Raw genomic sequence first — 17,005 nt, 5'->3', positions numbered from 1 at the left:
CAAATCCCTCTTCTCAGCATGTTGGAGGGGAGCTACTTAGAGAAGGTGAGTTCTGGGAGTGCTGGGATCTGCCAGCAAATTAGAGAAGGTAAGCTCTAGGCTCCATCAGGGAGCCAGGCAAACCAATGGAGACCAGGTCACCCGTGGAACACCCACCGAGCTCAGAACAGAAAAGGGTGGGCCCCTCCTGAGGTCACATAACCCACAGGCGGAGTTTCAGTATCTGGTATGGCTGTGGGTTCCGGGGTACCAGCTAGGAAACCCCGACATTTAGGATCCCTTCCAGCCAGAGATGTGACGCCAGGAGGAAGCCCCTTCGCTGCGTTCATGCTTGGCTGGGGCGTCTGTTGCAGTAAAATGCCAGCAAGCCTAGGACGCTATCAGGAGATCTCCTCTCCAGGCAGGTCAGTATTCCAAGCAACCTTCATCTTTCTCCTGCTTCTATCCTCCCTCTCTCCAACGATTTCTTAACGTCCCTGTTATCAGGAAGCTGTCCCTGAAGGTCCAGCTCAAAGCCCTCTCCCTCAGTGGCAGTGGAGGAATGCGATGCTTCCTGCCCTTTTCCAGGGTAGAAGGACAAAGCAAAGCAAGGATGTCATTTGATGAGGTGGGGACCAAAGACTCCTTCACAAACACCCCTCCACCTCTCCCCAGCTGCCTCTTTTAGGCCCTGAAGCAGAGGAGGGAGATGAAAGGGACAGAGCTGACCATGGGTGGGGGGGGGGGGAGGGTGGGACCCAACGGGGAACTGGGAACGGATTTCAGGAGCAGATAGAGGGGGTGGGGCAGAGGCAAGCCGGGATTCTGGCCATCTCATTGGCTCCCTTGGCATCAAAGCATCCATTGGCTTTCAGCAAAGTAGAACTGATTAGTGTGTTTGCCTGAATGTTGGGGAGGGGTGGTAGGGAAAGGGGTGCAGGATCCCATAGCAACGTGTTGACTCTGCACAGCTCCACATCCCCCCTTCTTACCCGCACACACATAGTCAAGAAATTCGCCAGGAATCCGGCCTCAGCAGGTCTCCATTCTGGAGTGACCCCTGTGATCTTCCAGCCGAGGAAGGAGGCAGCTGTGAGAGCCCCTTCAAGGAATCATAAAGCAAAGTTTTGGTTTGATGTGTAAAAATATTTTTTTAATGTGAACCTTTATTGAACTATGACAAGCAAATAGACAAGTGTCATAAGTATATGACCTAAAGAAATAATAAGTAAACTAGGGGGTGAACTTCCAGCAAATGGACACACCTGGGTGACGAGCGCTCAGCCCAAGGATCAGAAGATTACCACTGTCCCAAAGCCCTTACTGTGCCCCCTTCTGAACTAAACCCCTCAAGGGTAATGGAATCTCTGACTTCAAAGAACATAGACTGGGTTTTTTCGCCTGTTTTTGGCCTTCCTATGAATGGAGACATGTACTGTGCACCCTTGTGTCCGGCCTCTTTCACTCCACACGGTGTGAGATTCACCCTTTGCTTGAGTTTGAACCCGTCTGTGGGGGGAGAGATGGGATGTATCAGAGACTGTCCCCTTTGGGTCTCAAACTTAGGCTCCCTTGAGATCCTCTGTCGCCAACCCCCTTTCAGAATTTGTTGTCAGCACCCCCACTTTGCCGGTCCTCTAGACTCCCAGGTCCCAAACAGGATGAACATTCTGGGAGACCTTGTCCTCTTGGGTCTCCTATCCAAGCTGGGATCTGGGAACTGTTGGTCCCAGACCACACCCCTCCAAAGGGACTCCAGAGGAAGTCCCCGACCAGGGTGGGGTTAATTAGATGGCGCTTTGAGATCTCAGGATGAAAGGACTGCCTAGAGCCATTGTCCTTGGCCTCCTGTCCAGCTTGGCGGGGGAGGGGAGGGACTACCCTGTCCCCTCAGGCCCCAGAGATGGGGCCGCAGCCTATGGGGCTGGCATTGCCAGGCTCTGAAGGATTCTCTGTTCTGAGAAGCTCCTGCCCCAAGAGACGGGGTGCTCAGGGCTGAGATATTGGGGAGTGGGGAGTCCAGGGCCCACACCCCTGGGGTCCGCCTCTCCGCCTCCCGGGCAGCACCCAGACAGCCCGGCTCTGGTGCCGTGTGTGGTTTCAGGATAAGCTGCCGATGCCACCCAGAGCGCCCTGCTGACAGACAAGGATCTCACCCGCTTTCAAAGACGCCCTTTCATCTGCCAGGGCTAATTACACCTGCAGAGCAGAGGAGAGGGCACTGGAGCCAGCCCCCCCCTTCCCCCCGTCCCAGCTCCCAAGCCCCCTGCCTCAGGAACCCTTCTCCTCCCTCCCTTCTGCCTGTTCGAAAGCTCTGGCGGCAGCCTCGGCACCTGCCAATTATGGCTCCTCTAGGGACAAGTGGCTCTGTCTTCTGGGAGGGAGGGTGCCTGAGAGCAGAGGCTGGAAGCTGGGCCTGGGTGTGCCCCTGAGGGCTGGGAGTCGGAGGGTCTGGGTAGCATCGGGAGGGTTGCTGAGAAGCACCAGGGAGCAGGTGAGGGCCTCACAAGTGTGAAAGTTCGAATCTATGACGGCGGTGATTTAATGGTGGCCGTGAGCACATGGCCCTGACAAGGCAGCTCTGGGTTGGAATCTGGGTCGCACAACTTCATTAGCTGCGTGGGTTTGCTTCTCACTTAGTGAAGCCTCGGTTTTCTCCCCTGTAAAATGGGGATATGCATGCCTACCTCATGGGGCGGTTGTGAAGAATTGGTAAGATGATGCACGTAAAACACTTAGCCTCTCGCGGGGGGTTATTTAAGCGTGGGAAAGTTGTTACTTTGTGAGGATAGGCTCTTTGGACCCCCAAGACTGAGCTGGTCTCCCCAGTCCTCTATGCTTCTGCCTCTTCCAGCTCCTGATGCTCTGCTTTGCAACAGTCTGTTTAATTAGTCCGGGTTTCTCGGGGTGCCGGGGGGCGCAGTCGGTTCAGCATCTGACTCTTGGTTTCAACTCAGGTCGTGATATGAGGGTCATGATCTTGGGGTCGTGAGATCCAGCCCCTAGACGGGCTTCTCGCTCGGCACACAGTCTGCTTGGGACTCTCTCTCCCTCTTTCTCTACACCAACCCCGCCGCCCCAATCTCTCTCTCTTTCTAAAATAAATAAATCTTGGGGCACCTGGGTGGCTCAGTCGGTTAAGCGTCTGCCTTCAGCTTTGGTCATGATCTCAGTGTCCTGGGATCGAGCCCCGCATCAGGCTCCCTGCTCAGTGGGGAGCCTGCTTCTCCCTCTGCCTCTGCCTGCCGCTCCTCCTGCTTGTGCTCTCTCTCTCTCTCCCAAATAAATAAATAAATAAATAAATAAATAAAATCTTTAAAAAAATTAATAAATCTTTAAAAATAAATTAGTCCCAGTCTCCCTTCACCATTGGAGCAAATCCCTTGAAGCGCCGTATTGCATGTGTCCTCAGCCCTGGGCCTGGAAGGTAGCAGGTGCTCACTGGGGGGGCTGCAGTGTGGGAGTAGAGAGTGTGATAGAAACACGTGAGCGAGGGGCTCCTCTGGAATGGGGGAAGGTCTCATGTCAGCATGAGAGTGTGTGTGACCACCGTGTGTCCCAGCAACACAGTGAGGGGGCATGGGCGCGGGCACAGGCGCGTGCACTAGTGGTTGCCGCGGGTGTGTGAGTGGAGGGATTCGGCAGCACCTGCCTGCCCTGGGGTCTGAGCGAGCCTTTCAGGGAGTGATGACCTAGGAGGGTGTGTGGGTGTGTGAGGTGTGCGAGGTGTGCACTCACGTGCATGTGTGTGTGCGTGTGTGTGACAGCAGGGGACCGCCTGTGTGATTCCGTGCAGAACTCTGGACGGGAGGAGCCATGTCCATCTGGGTCTGCAGGTGTGAGGGGCTGGGGGAGGAACATCAGGTGCGGCTGTACCTGAGGGTCTGATTAGGGCTTCCAGGGGTGCTGAGCTTTTTAGAAGCAGATGAGGTCCCCCATCGGAGGGCTTCTCCCCTCCCAGGCCCCTGGCATCAAGGCTGGGAGAGAAAAAGGGTAAGAGCCCATCCCTTCCCCAGAGTGGGGTAAGCGGGAGGCAGCCACCCCTGTAACAACACAGTCGTCCACATCCCTCCTGGTCCAAGCGACCAGCTGAGGTGCTCGTGATGGGGTTCTCTAGGAAGCCCAGGAAGCTGGGTGGGTCCAGGGAGCCAGGGTGGGAGAGTCAGAGCTCCCTGACTGGCTAGATGGGCAAGTGGCCATCTGCCCTTGCACGGGACCCATGATCGCACACTTCCCATGTTGTCTGTGGAGTTCTGCACTCAGGCTCTTGGTGGTCCTATTACCCAAAAGCAAGGAAGTTCTTCTTAGTGTCTACCCTAAATCCTCCATATTCCAGGCCAACCTGGGCCCTGTCCTCCCATCATTAGAATCCTTACCTAGACATGAACCTTTGATCATGGGTACTCTGATCCTCAGGCCAAGGGGCCCTGCCATCACGCTTCTCCCCTCTTCCTTCTAAGGTTTGTCATTTCTCTTCACCTCCTGCATCCCCTCCTCTGACCCTGTCCATCTCAGGAGTGTCATTCCCCAAGTTCATCCTGACAGCAGGTCCTTCTGGGAGTCTGACCGACTTCCCTGATGTTCTCAGGCCCTGTTAAGGGGCTGGGTGCAGGGGGACCACACTGGAACAGCGCAATGAGATGGGGTCTGATGGCCGGCTGAGGTCACCGGCGCTGAGGTACGTCAGCAGTGGGTGTGGACGTCCCAGCTGGCCACACAACCTCCCTTTCATCCTTTGTTCCTGCCAGCCCGGCCCATTCCCACCGCGGATTCTCGGATTCCCAGCGTGGCGTGTCCGATGAGCCAGAGTCTTCGCCCTGACACGATCCTCTCCCAGCCCTGCCCTCTGCTCACCTCCTCCCTGTCTCTCTCCTGGCCAAGGGAAACCACTGGGGGAGTGGCGGGGGTGGGGGGAGCAGTTGCTTGTAGTCTCCCTCCTACCCCTCTCCTGGCCAAGCCCCCACTGGCCACCAGGGGAATTGTGGTTGGACCCAAGGAGAAACTTCTAGGGGTGTTATCAAGTGGAGAGCTTGGGCAGGTGGTAGGCCCCACTTTCCCTGGAAGCAACAGAGTGCTGGCCAGTGGGTTGGGAGGGAAAGGAACAGTGTGCCTGGGGGCAGAGAGGTGGGCCGGGTGACTTCTCCAGTCTCCCTTCCGCCCTCGGACGCCGTCCTCAACGCTTTGCTCCCCACAGACGTCTGGCTGCTCCGGTCTGGCAGCCAGTCCCCAACATTTCTCCATCCACCCTGGCTTAAAACTCGGTTTCCACATCACTGGAAATGGCTGCTGCTGTCGGACCCTCCCAGGTGCCTGCCCGTCCTGGCTCCCCGTCCCTTCCCAGGCACCGTGATGCCTCCCCAACCTGGGCCCATCTTCCTCCTCATCTCCAAGAGTTCTGCAGCTTGGGTTTTCTACTCCAAATGCCTCCTGACATCTTCCTTCTGCTTTCTCCAGGAAGCCCTCCCGGGGCCTTGCTTCCCCCTTCCTGCCTTGGCCCATCTCCCCAGTCCTGACGCCCCACCCCCACTCTTTCAGCCGGAGTCTGCCAGGGTCTCTCCTGGCATGTGTGGTGGCTCTTGCTGAGGTAAGCCAGCAGTTCTCAGAGGATGGGGCTTGGATCTCACCCCACCCCGATTAGAAACACCCCAGAAAAGTCCATGACAGTGGGGCTTGAAGAGGGGGGGCTTGAATGAGGGCGATTATCAGGGGAAGAACTGACAAGCAGGAATAAGAAGCGTGTCTCCCCTGAGCCCTGGCCCGGGTTGCAGGGCAGTGAAGAGAAAGGGTGGGTTATGAAAGCCTAGTGGGGCGGGGTGGGGCGGGAAGAGAGAAAGTCCGACGGCTCCTCTGGGGGGTCTGACCAGAGTTTCCCTGGAAGTGTTTTCCAAAGCCAAGGCTCGCTGTGGGAGCCCGTTGTGGAGGGTGGAGGAAACCTGCTCCATCTGCCCGTCCCCTCGTCCCCTCTTCCCACTCCCCTAGCAGCGGGATTCGGATGCCGTGGACTGACCGGAGCAGTCCAGAATCATCAAAAGTGCTCACAAAAGTCCCCAGGCATCCTCCAATCTTGGCCTGGAAGAAAACCCACTGGATTCTAATCCTGGATCTGCCATTAATTAATTTGCTGAGTGATCTCTGGCAAGTTCCTCAGCTTCTCTGGGCTTCCCTTTCCTGTCCCCGCCCCTCTACCCAACGAACAGGTGCCTGAGGGAGGAGGTGAGCCTCCTCCAGGCTGGCGCTGAGGCAGGGGGATGGATGGGATGACCTCCTGGGTCCCTTCCAGCCTTGGGGGTTAGGGCCAGCGGGATGGTCCTGGGCTCCTTCCCTGGTCAGTGGAGGAGGCTGATGAGGGGGATAAGGGGCTCTTTCACTCCTGACGGGAACATTCATCTCTCCACATCTTCTTCCCTACCCCCCCCAGAGTGCCCCCCACTGAATCCCGTCCTGTGCTCCGGCCCCCTCCGCTGACACTCCCCATCTTCCTGCCCACCTGGGGGCCTCGCATGGGAGCAGGAGCAAACCCTGGGGAGAGACACTAGCCCAGCGCTCCTGATGAGCAATAATTTGTTTTATGACAGAAAAGGAAATTGTCTTCAGTTTCACAAGAGCGAAACGAATTCGTTTGAAGTAGTTTGCCCTGCGGCAGGCAGGGGAAGGTTTCTCTCCGGAGCTTGTCTTCTCTCTCAGCTCCCCCTCTCTCCCTCTTCCCTTCTAATTACTGCAGCTTCCAAGCTGTTGGCATGAGTCGAAGCCAGGCTGTCAGATGCCAACTGCCCCAGGATCTCACCTCTTGGGTGTGGATGGGGGGGGGATGGAGCCGCAGGAACAAGGTGGGGTGGCTCTTGGTTCAGCCTCTGCCGTGCCCCAAACCTCGCCTGGCACCATCACCGAGGGCGGGGGAGGCTGGGGCAGAGGGCGGCTCACCAGGACCCGGGAGAGCAGTCAGCTCCCAGGCCTTGGGCGACCTCGGGCACCTCGATTCCCCAGGGAGGGGCCTGGTGGGCTTTCCTGCACCCCTGTTGCCCCACCCGCCTGCCTTCCTCATCCTCTGACTGCCGTCTGGAGGCAGAACTCCCCGGTGGCATCAGAGCAAGAGAACAGATCATGGCTCCCTCCTGGTCTGTGTGGGGGCAGCCAGGATGGGGAGAAGAGCGTCTGTGGACCATCGATGGACCGAAGCCTCCCGGGACCCTGCTAGACCCATGCTAAGGGCTCCTTCCTGCCTGCCTGCCCCTGCTTCCACCATCCATCCTACTTCCACTCATCCACTCAACTCCAATGCCCTCATGGAGTGCCGGGCCCCATTCCGAGCCCCGGGGATGGAATGGACAGAAGCCCGTGTCTCCCTGCAGCTTCCATTTGAGTCAGGAGTGTGTCAGAGACAGAGGGAAGGGACTGTGGCCAGCACGTGCCTGGAACAGAGTAAGCGCTCACAGATATTTGCTGAATGAGTGACTAAATGCCCGGGGTGAATCAGAGGCGACACACAACAGTTCAGCTGGTGAGGAGAAAGCAGAATCCCTTGGTTAACCCCTCCGCTGCCATGCCCTGCCTCCCCGCTCCCTGCCTTTCCCGGGAGCCCTCCCGCCAGGGTCCCAACTGAGGGTGTGAAGGGGCAGCTGGCTGCGCGGGGAGCAGGCGGGTGCCGGGCTCCGGGGCTGCCAACCTGGCACCGCTGCTTGGCGCTGGGCGCCCTCTAAAACAACACACTTCATGTCTCTAATTCGGCACTTCCTGTTTGCTTGATATTATCTCAGGGCCTTGAAGCCCACAGGCCCAATCAGAGACGGGGCAAAGGGCAGGAGCTTTGGGGCGGGGGAGAGGGAGAGGCAAGGCTTCTCCCCTCGAGGTTTCTAAGCTGTGCCTGAGGGCAACCGGCCAGAGGTCTGAGGTCTAACTAATGCTCCCGGGCATTCCAGAAGGAGCGCCCACACTACAGGAAGTTCCTAGATCCTGGGTTCTAGTCGTCCTGGGTTCTTGGGTCAATGACACCCCTGCTCCCCTAGGACTCTTGACTTCCTGAACCCTGCCATAGAGGGAGAATTCGTGGTGGAAATCACCAAGCTTCCCTGCCCTCTCTACCTCATTGCCAACATGCCTGGGAAGTTCTTCTTGATGTCTAACCTAAGTACCTTTCACTAGCCTTTAGGGAATAGCTCTGATTCGGGGTGAATCAATATTGTAGGCGCTTTACAGATGAACCTTCTTCCAGATTTCAAAGTCTCCCTGGAACGAGCTGTCTCTCCTAGAAACAGCCCCTCACCCTGAGTGTGTCCACTATGCCAGGCATCGGGATGGCTGTCCTGTGGGTGGTAGGGTCGGGGCAAATTCCAGACAGGCCCCCACCCCGGCCAGAGGGGCAGCCTCTGCCACCCCCAGAGCTCCAGGTAATAACCCAGGGGCCACGCCAGGCTCGCCAGCACCTGAGCCACCGGCAGCAGATAATGATGGGGGAGCTGGGCAGGCAGAGCCAACCCTCAATCAGGAAGCAAATTAAAAAGGGGAGGAATCTCCCAGACAGACCACAACAATGAGACCGGCCCCCTTTCCAGGGCACTGCCCGCCCTCCCCACTACCCGCCTGACTTTGCCTGCCAGGTCCTGATACCAAGGCCTCCCCTCTAATTCCCCTTCTCAAGGGATCCTGCTGGAGGTTCCCTGGGAGACCCTGGTTGTGGGTTGGTGGCAGTGCCCAACTGGCCAGGGCATGGGATTCGGGGCCTCTCAGTGCCTTGTCTGCCAGCCTGATCTTGGATTCCTGAAAGGACACTGGGCACAGTGGGGGGGGGGGGTGAAAGAGGAAAGGTCAAGGCATGCTTATCGTGCAGCGTCTTGATGTCTATAAGGCAATCGATGGGTGACCGTGACAACGAGATTTATAGAGAACCCACCAACCTCCTGCCTGGCAACCCTTATCCTCCGCAAAGGATGCAAATAAGTCCATATATTTACTGTACCCTCCTTACTAGTCACTGTATGAGATGCTGGGCGGGGGGCGTACAAAGGTGACCAGAGAATGACCAGAAAAAATTCCAACCTCCCAAGGGGCCCACAGTCTGACACACACACAACTAATTCTATCACCCATCAGTGTTAAGCCCTCTGTATTTTAGGACTCTGGGACACAGAAAAGGGTAACTTGGAGAGCAGCAGAAGACTTCCTGGAGGAGGGGGACATATGAGGGGGCTTCAAAGGATCAATAGCAGCTCCCAGGCAGAGAAATGAGGAAGAGCATTTCAGACAAGGAGCAGAATGTGTCCTAAGAATGTGTGGACAGGGGCACCTGGGTGACTCAGTCAGTTAAGTGACCAACTCTTGATTTCAGCTCAGGTCACGATCTCGGTCAGGATCCTGAAATTAAGCCCTGAGTCAGGCTCTGCACTCAGTGGGGAGTCTGCTGGGATTCTCTCTCCCCCCTGCCCTTCCTCCCCCTCTAAAATAAATAAATAAATAAATCTCAAAAAAAAAAAAAAAAAAGAAAAACGTGTGGACAACAAGGATAGAGTAGAAGCCCCCTGTGGCGGGGACCTGGGGAGGGAGAGGGGCGAGGCTGGAAGGGGGCTGAGATCAGATGGGGAATGGGGCTTACCTTCCAGGCGGAAGGGTATGGACTTTCTCCTGTAGGTAATGGGAAGCTATTGAATGTTTTTGAGCTGAGGCATGACCTAATCCTCACCCTGGTGAGGATTTTAAGTGCCCACAGAGGGACAAAGGGGACGCTGCTGCTTCTGCCTCTGCTCTCCTCCACGGCTGCCGGCCTGCCAGTTCTTTCTCCCGGCTGCCGCTCTCTTTGCTCCAAACCTCCAACTCATTGCTCCAAGCAGGCTGACAGGACAGGGCAGAGGCCTTCACCATCCCTCAGCTCTCACCCAAGCTCTGCAGGTCCCAGACATCCTGCTGGGTCCTTCCACGTCCATCACACAAGCAGGGGCCAGGGTCAGGGAGGGCGGCAGGGTGTGTGTGTGTGTGTGTGTGTGTGTGCGCGCGTGTGTGTGTGCGCACACGAGCGTGCACGTGTGTGACCAGCCGGAAAGCCGGGCTCACTTCCTTCATGAATCTTTGGGTTTCACGGCCTCTGTTGTGTCTTCCCACCTGACCCAGCCTTCCGCCCTCACTGCTACCCTCCCTAACTGAGGAGCTTCCGGAAGCCTTGCTTCCAGGGAAACATTTTTCTAATTCACTCAGCTGTGGCTTATCCACCTTTTTCAGAAAAAGGTGCCAGGCGGAGTGCCATGGCACGAAAAAGACTGCCCCTGCCCTCCAGGAGCCTACTGACCGGTGGCAAAGATAAGAACACAACTCCAAGGAAATGGGGCATGTGGCAATCAGTACTTGGGGAGTTCTGAGGAGCAGCGCCCGTGATGTGCTAATAAGGGAAGACCTCACTGGAGAAAGCAGGCTTGGAGCCAGGAGCGGGAAGGCTGATACGCTTTCCTGGGGCAGAGTAAGGCAGCAGGGGTGAAAAGAGTAAGCAAAAGTAGGAAGGCTGGACGCGTTTGGTGGCTGGACATGCTGGGCTGGGTTTGACCAAGGACCAGTGGAAGTGGAGATGGCAAAGGGGATGGAGGCCAAATTGGGGGGGGGGGGCGTGTTGAAGGTCCCAGGTAGCACTGGGGAGCCACTGGAGGTGTTTGAGACGGAGAGGGCCAGGCCGGAGTGGCATTTCAGCATGATTCATGTTACTGGTTTAAAGGACAACTTAGCTGGTTGGGTAAGAAGTGGCAGAAACCCCAGAAGAGACCTGAAAACTATTCCAGAAGAGAAGGAATTCCTGTCACCAAGTGGACACGTCCCTAGAATTTTCACAGACCAGCGCCCACTTCCAATGGTCCTTCCTCCACTCGACACATACTTATTAAGCACTTACTAAGTCCCAGGAGCCATTTTAGGCCCTTTCTTCATTCCCTCCTCCATCTTGCTGACTTTTGGATGAGAAGACAAAGGTAAACTTTCACCCACGGCCCCTGGGGGACTTCAGCCCAGCCTCCTCATCTCTGCTCAAACTAATCCAGTAGCTTCGGTCTTTGGAGCAGTATATGGGGAAAAAAGGAGGGAACCACATCCAGGGAGGGTTTGTGGGGTGGCGTGAGGTAGGAAAGTTGGAGGGCAGGAGGGTGAGCAGCTGGGGCAGCAGAAAGCTGTTGGCGAACGGGAAGAGCAAAGTTGACCACGGAGTGTGGCGGAGACAGAGACAGGGTGCGTGGGGGAGGGAGGCTGGGCAAGGAGGAGAAAGACAGAGGACCAGAAGGAGGCAGGCCTCTGGGAGGGGATGGGGGCCCAGGAGGGAGGGAGGAAGGGACAAACCGGAGAGCTGGAGGAGGAAGTAGAGTCTTAGTCACTAGAGGTGGGTGAGGGAGGAGGTGGGGGCTGGGAGGCGAGGGCAGAGGAAATGGGCCCAGGCGCTGGAGACAAAAGTCTGGGAGTCTGAGCCCCTGAGGAGCCACCTGGAAGGTGCAGGCAGCGGCAAACATCAAACTTGGGATCCAGGGTTGGCTCTGGGAACGACTGCAGTGGGGGAGGGGGTGGCTCCGGGGGGAGCTGAGAGCAAGAGAGGGGCCTGGATGCTCCATTAACCCGCTGGCCTTGGCGTCCTCCAGCACTCCTCCCCTTCCCTCCGCGGCCCAGAAGCGACTCCGGAGCCCCACCCCCGGGCACAGAGCTCTGGGCCCCGCTGTGCCCACCACTGGCAGGCCTACCTCATCTCTCCCTCCCACCCCTCATCGGTGGTGGGAAAGCGCGTTGTTCGGTTGTTCCGGAGGTGCGAACAGAAGAGGAAAGGGGGTCCCCTGCCAAATAGGGTCTGGGTCGTGTTGCTAGCTCCTCTCTCCGCAAACTAGTCAGGGTCTCCATACACCCTTTACTGATCCAGAGGCTGGGGGAAGGGGTGCGGGCCAGCAGGTCCAGGTCAAGGACTGAGTCTTTTTCTTCCCTCCCAACTTCCCCCCACCCCAAGTTTCTCCCATCTTTTGGACTGGACCTGCTACCTAAGCATATGGAACCGATTGAAAGAATTTGTATGCTCACCTTATAATTTATGCAAATCAACTCTGTAATTAACTATAATTTGGAGGCATCCTTTGGTATTTGAGACATTTATCCATGAGGAAATGCCCTAGTGATAATGCTCCCGTATTAACATTATTTACTCCACCTGTGTGGTCTCCCCAGCTTGTTTCCCCCCCTCACTCTGATTTTCTGGCCTGGAAGGTGGGGAGGAACAGGGAAGCCCGTCCCTGGAGGCTGCCACAGTCCTGACGCCTGGGTTCTCCCAGGGAGCTGTGCTGGCCCTGGCATCCCAACTTGGCCTAGGATTGAAGGAAGGGGTGCAGCTCTGCCTCCGAAGTCCCCTGCCACTCTACTCTCTCCTGCCTCATGGGTAGCTCTCTGCTGAGCTTTTTAGTGCTCTTACAGGCTTCAGTGTTCTCATCTCTGAAATGGGGAGAGGAAGGACCTGTCAGGGCCTTTACAGGGTAATTACTGAAAAGCTAATGAAGGGACTGGGAATCCCCAGTCTAGAGTTTTCTGGGGGTGTAGGGGGAGGGGCAGGACAAGAGTTCAGGATGAAGGCTCCCTGACTCACCCTGCGCTAGACTCGGTGGGGGAGGTAGCATGCAAGGCTTGGGTCACTGGGTTCTGTGTGCACATGGAGGGGTGCACAGCAGTGGCTGTCCTGGCACCAGAGGTGCTGGGCTAGGGCTGAGCGTGAGAGGTGACCCCTTGAAAAGTCTCCAGGCCACTCTCCGATGTGGGTCAGAATTGCTAGCTTCAGAGGGCTCTGGGAAACCGGTCTTATTGTTTCATCTCCTTTCTCCTTCCTGGTCTGTTGTCCCCTCTGCTCCAGGACATGTTCCTGTTAGCCAACATGCCTAACCTTACAACCACCCTAAGATTAAGTTCATATAAATGTTGGGGACGTGGGGCCACCACCTAAATTCCCCGCCAGGCCCCATCTCCCTTTCCAGGCCATATTCCCAGCCTCTTCCCTCTCCTGGAGTCCCAGGATTCCTGAACTGTCTGTAAAAGTTCTTGGCTGGGCTCTGCCTCTGGTCTTAGGTGACCTCTTTTTGTCCAACCGAAGCTGTCCCACCCCATCTGAAGTTGGGGAGACGGTCTTTCCACCCCATTTCACAATGAGAGATCCCAGATCCAAAGAGTGGATTACTTTGGATCCTGGGGGTTCCAAGTTGGAAAGTATCTGAAAAGGGGATGAGGGAAAGGACAATAGAGGCTCCAGCAAAGGCAGGAGAGACCCGTCTGAACAGTCTTCTCTGATGGGGAGCTCTGCAGGGAGGGACTGGCTAGAAGGGGGTGTGTGTGTTTCAAGTCTTAAAAGTGGTACTTCTTTCTTTCCCACCAAATCCACAGAGAAAACCTCTGAAGGAGGGAGATGGAATGTGGAGAGTTCCAGCCATCGGAGATCTCTCCGCTGGATCCTGTGAGAACCACGTTGTCCCTCTCCCACTGCCTGTCTGACCTCTGAGGAGGGAAGGAGGGAAGGAAGTCCTGTTCCTCCATCCCCCACCCCCAGCTGCCTCCTCTAGCTGAAATCCTCCTTTCCTGGCAGACCTCAGAGACTCAGATCTCACCCCCTACCACTCCCCCAGGAGAGCCGGGGGCCACTGTTTCCTGGATTATCCTAAAAGCTTCCGAGCGGCCGTGAGGACTTGGCAGCAGCCCTGCCCGAGACTTTCACCTCCCCCTCTGGCTCTGGCTGTCGCCTCCTTTATAAAGTCTGGCTCTCCCATCACCCCCACTTGCCCCTCACTGCCGCTGCCAGCTCTGGGCTCCATGGACTGGTAAGAGGGGCTATTCCCTGTCCAGTTCAGGGGGCAAGAGGCTCAAGTCTCCACTCTAGAGGGGTCATCGAGAAGGGTTTGGAAGGCTCGATGCTCTCTGAATCTGGGAGGAGGAGATAAGAGGGAGAGCTTGGGGGGCTCTGTATGGAGAACCAAAGAGGATTCTTTTGGAGGTCTTTGGACTGGGCTGGGCTGAGATCTGGGGCAGAAGTGCAGTGTCATTAATCGACGACCAGGGGTTCCATTCTGAGAGAAAAGATGGGCAGGTATTAACAGACATACAGGGCACGCTCGCCACATGGACGTTCGTGCATGATAGGACACCTGCAGAAGCGATAAGGGAGAAGACTCCGTGCATATCCCGTGGGGAACTCCCTTTGTGATGGAGGAGAGGGGACAGCCAGCCCACCTCCAAGTCCCTGGTACACAGAGGCACGATGGGTACACACACGCAAGTGTAGACACACACACAGAGCCCAGCACACGAACGCACTAGCCTCAGCCGGCTTCATCTTTTGGACTGAAAACAGATGTGGAAGCTAGTGATATTTGGATTTATAATAGAATTAATGTCCAGGGTAGTGCCCGGCCCTAGATAAACCCTCAGTGAGTGTCGGCTAAATGAATACAGATGAATGAAAGAGAACCATGTTGGCCCCAGCTCTGGATTCTGTCCAGTTTCCTAGGAACACGGGAGAGGAGAACGGGAAGGAGGAAGGAAAGGAGGAATGTGTTGGGGTCCAGATCATTAGTTTGCAGGTTTCCAAGTGTGGCCTGAAGGTGGGGGTGGGAAGTGGAGAAGAATCGTGAACAACCTGGAGTTAGGGGACTGGGGTTCTGGTCCCTGATCTGCTTCCAACTTTCCGATGACTTTGAGCTACTTGCCTCTCTGTTCTGGGGTTCAGTTTCCCTACCAGTAAAATGAGGACTTGCACTAGACCATTTTTATAGGCAAACCAGCTTTGATATTTTCCTAGTGCAGTCTCCACAGGACAATGAGTTTTATAAGGGACCACAGATAGAGCTGTGACTTGTCCCAGCAATCCAAGACGGGACCAGTTTGTCCTATTAAAGGCAGGATCATGGATAGCTTTGATCTGGAGATCAGTTAAGAATGAGATCCCCTTCACCTTCAGCAACTAGGAAAGCCGGGGCCAGCACTGCTGCCCTAGCGAGGCCAGATGCAGTGGCAGGCGGAACAGGGCTTTGGAGCCTGACAGATCTGGACTCAGTTTCCTTCTCTGTCTCGTTTAATAGCTCTGTAATCTTGGGCAGGTCACTGAACTTCTTTGATCCTTGGCAGAATTCCTCCTCTGTATGATGGGAATAAGAAAAATAACAACTTTGCTGCATGCCCATAGAATTTGAGAGATATTTGTGTAAAGCGCCTGGAACATAGTAGGTGCTCAATAAACAAATGGTGGTCATGATGACCATGGAGCCTAACCTGTTCCAGGTGCAGAATGACTGCTGAGTATACATGAGGTGTGAGAAGAGGGGTGGCAGGGTTGGACACTTGTGGCAAAATCTATTTATCCCTTTGGGGGAATGAGGGAGAAAGACCAGAAATGGCCCAAGTCCTGAGCAAAATCTGCTCGTGTGGGAGATGTGGTGGGCAGCATTGTTCAATTTCGAGAAGACATTAAGAGGTACTGGGCAGGGGTGATGTTGGCAGTCTAGTCAACATCAGACCAGGGGCACTGTTTAGTAGGAAACCATCTGGCAGGTGGAAATTGGAAGGGACTGGAATCAGAAGAAGGAAAGTAGAGGGGGGCCTGGAAAGAAGATAGTACCCCGAGTCAGAGGCAGAAAGCTAGGCAGGGGGGCTCCTGGGTGGCACAGCGGTTAAGCGCCTGCCTTCGGCTCAGGGCGGGATCCCGGTGTTATGGGATCGAGCCCCACATCAGGCTCTTCCGCTATGAGCCTGCTTCTTCCTTCCCACTCCCCCTGCTTGTGTTCCCTCTCTCGCTGGCTGTCTCTATCTCTGTCGAATAAATAAATAAAATCTTTTAAAAAAAAAAAGAAAAAAGAAAGCTAGGCAGGGCAGGAAAGGAGGATGGCTGAATTTTTTGAGACAACCATATTAGGAACCACAGGCAGATGGAGGGTCTTTGCTCCTGGGAACCTAGGTGGCTGCCAGTCAGAGTGGGATGAGGTTAAAGGGGGCCTGGGATGAAAGTGGGGTGGGAAGCCTACCATCCAGGGGCTGGACCCCTTTCCCTGTTGCTTTTCAGGGAAAGACGGAAGGAGCCAAGAAGATAAGATAACCTGGTGCCTAGAAAAAAAATGGGAGGGGGGACTCAGATCCCTGCTCAGATCCCGTAAGAGCAGTAGTTTCAGGAATAGCCAGAAGGCCAGTGGGCTGCCGGGGAGAAGGAGGCAGAGAAGCCTACGGGTCCCATCAGACTTAACACAGGAGCCTGAGTCACAGGCTCCGCTCTGGACGTGGCTGTGAACAGAGTGAACAGAGATAAAACCACGTCGCTAGAGAGCTGTCGATGTGGCAGTGGCCGCAAAGATCCCGAGCGATTCTTGAGAATCTGCAGCACCGGGGTGGTAGCGGCCGGAAGAAGGAAATTCTACTGATCAGAAAGCACAATCCCTGACATTCCGGCAGCTCCTCCAGGCTTCCCAAGCACCTGTCTTTTATCCTGCAGGGCAACTGCTCTAATTGCATTTTAACCCAGAGGGAAACTGAGGCTCAGAGCAACCTGACCCAGGAGATCAGCTTAGCAAGTCCAGGGCCGGGGCGAGAATTTAGGTCCACCAACTTCTTTCCAAAGATCTTGTGAATATACCTTAATCCAACAAACATTTGCTGGGAACCCCACTTGTTTAATAACTATAACAACATCTTCCCTTTACTGTGAGCTTACCAGGGGCTAAGTATTTTAGGTACATCAATTCCTTTAAGCCCCAGGAAAGTCTCCCAGCTTGAACTCAGGTGGCCGGGATGAGGAAATTGAGTCTTAGAAAAGAGGGAGATGAACCGACGAATCAGACATTGACTCTGGATATAAGACCGTGTGTGTTTGGGGGGAAAACCACGCAGGCAAAGAGGCTGATTTTCAAGGGGCTTGTGGATTGAGTTTAGTCGTTTTGTAGTGGCACTTCGAGTATGTCCCCAACGGAAATTCGAGCCGGGTAAAGCAACGGTGGTGGAATTGAGGCTGTAGAGGTGAGATTGAATCATCCTAAACTCTGGTCCTGCCGTGCGTAATAGACTGTCAATA

The sequence above is a fragment of the Ursus arctos genome, unplaced genomic scaffold (assembly GCF_023065955.2).
Source record: "Ursus arctos isolate Adak ecotype North America unplaced genomic scaffold, UrsArc2.0 scaffold_24, whole genome shotgun sequence".
NCBI lineage: Eukaryota > Metazoa > Chordata > Mammalia > Carnivora > Ursidae > Ursus > Ursus arctos.
The sequence above is the reverse complement of the archived record's forward strand: the minus strand, read 5'-3'. Positions refer to the sequence as shown.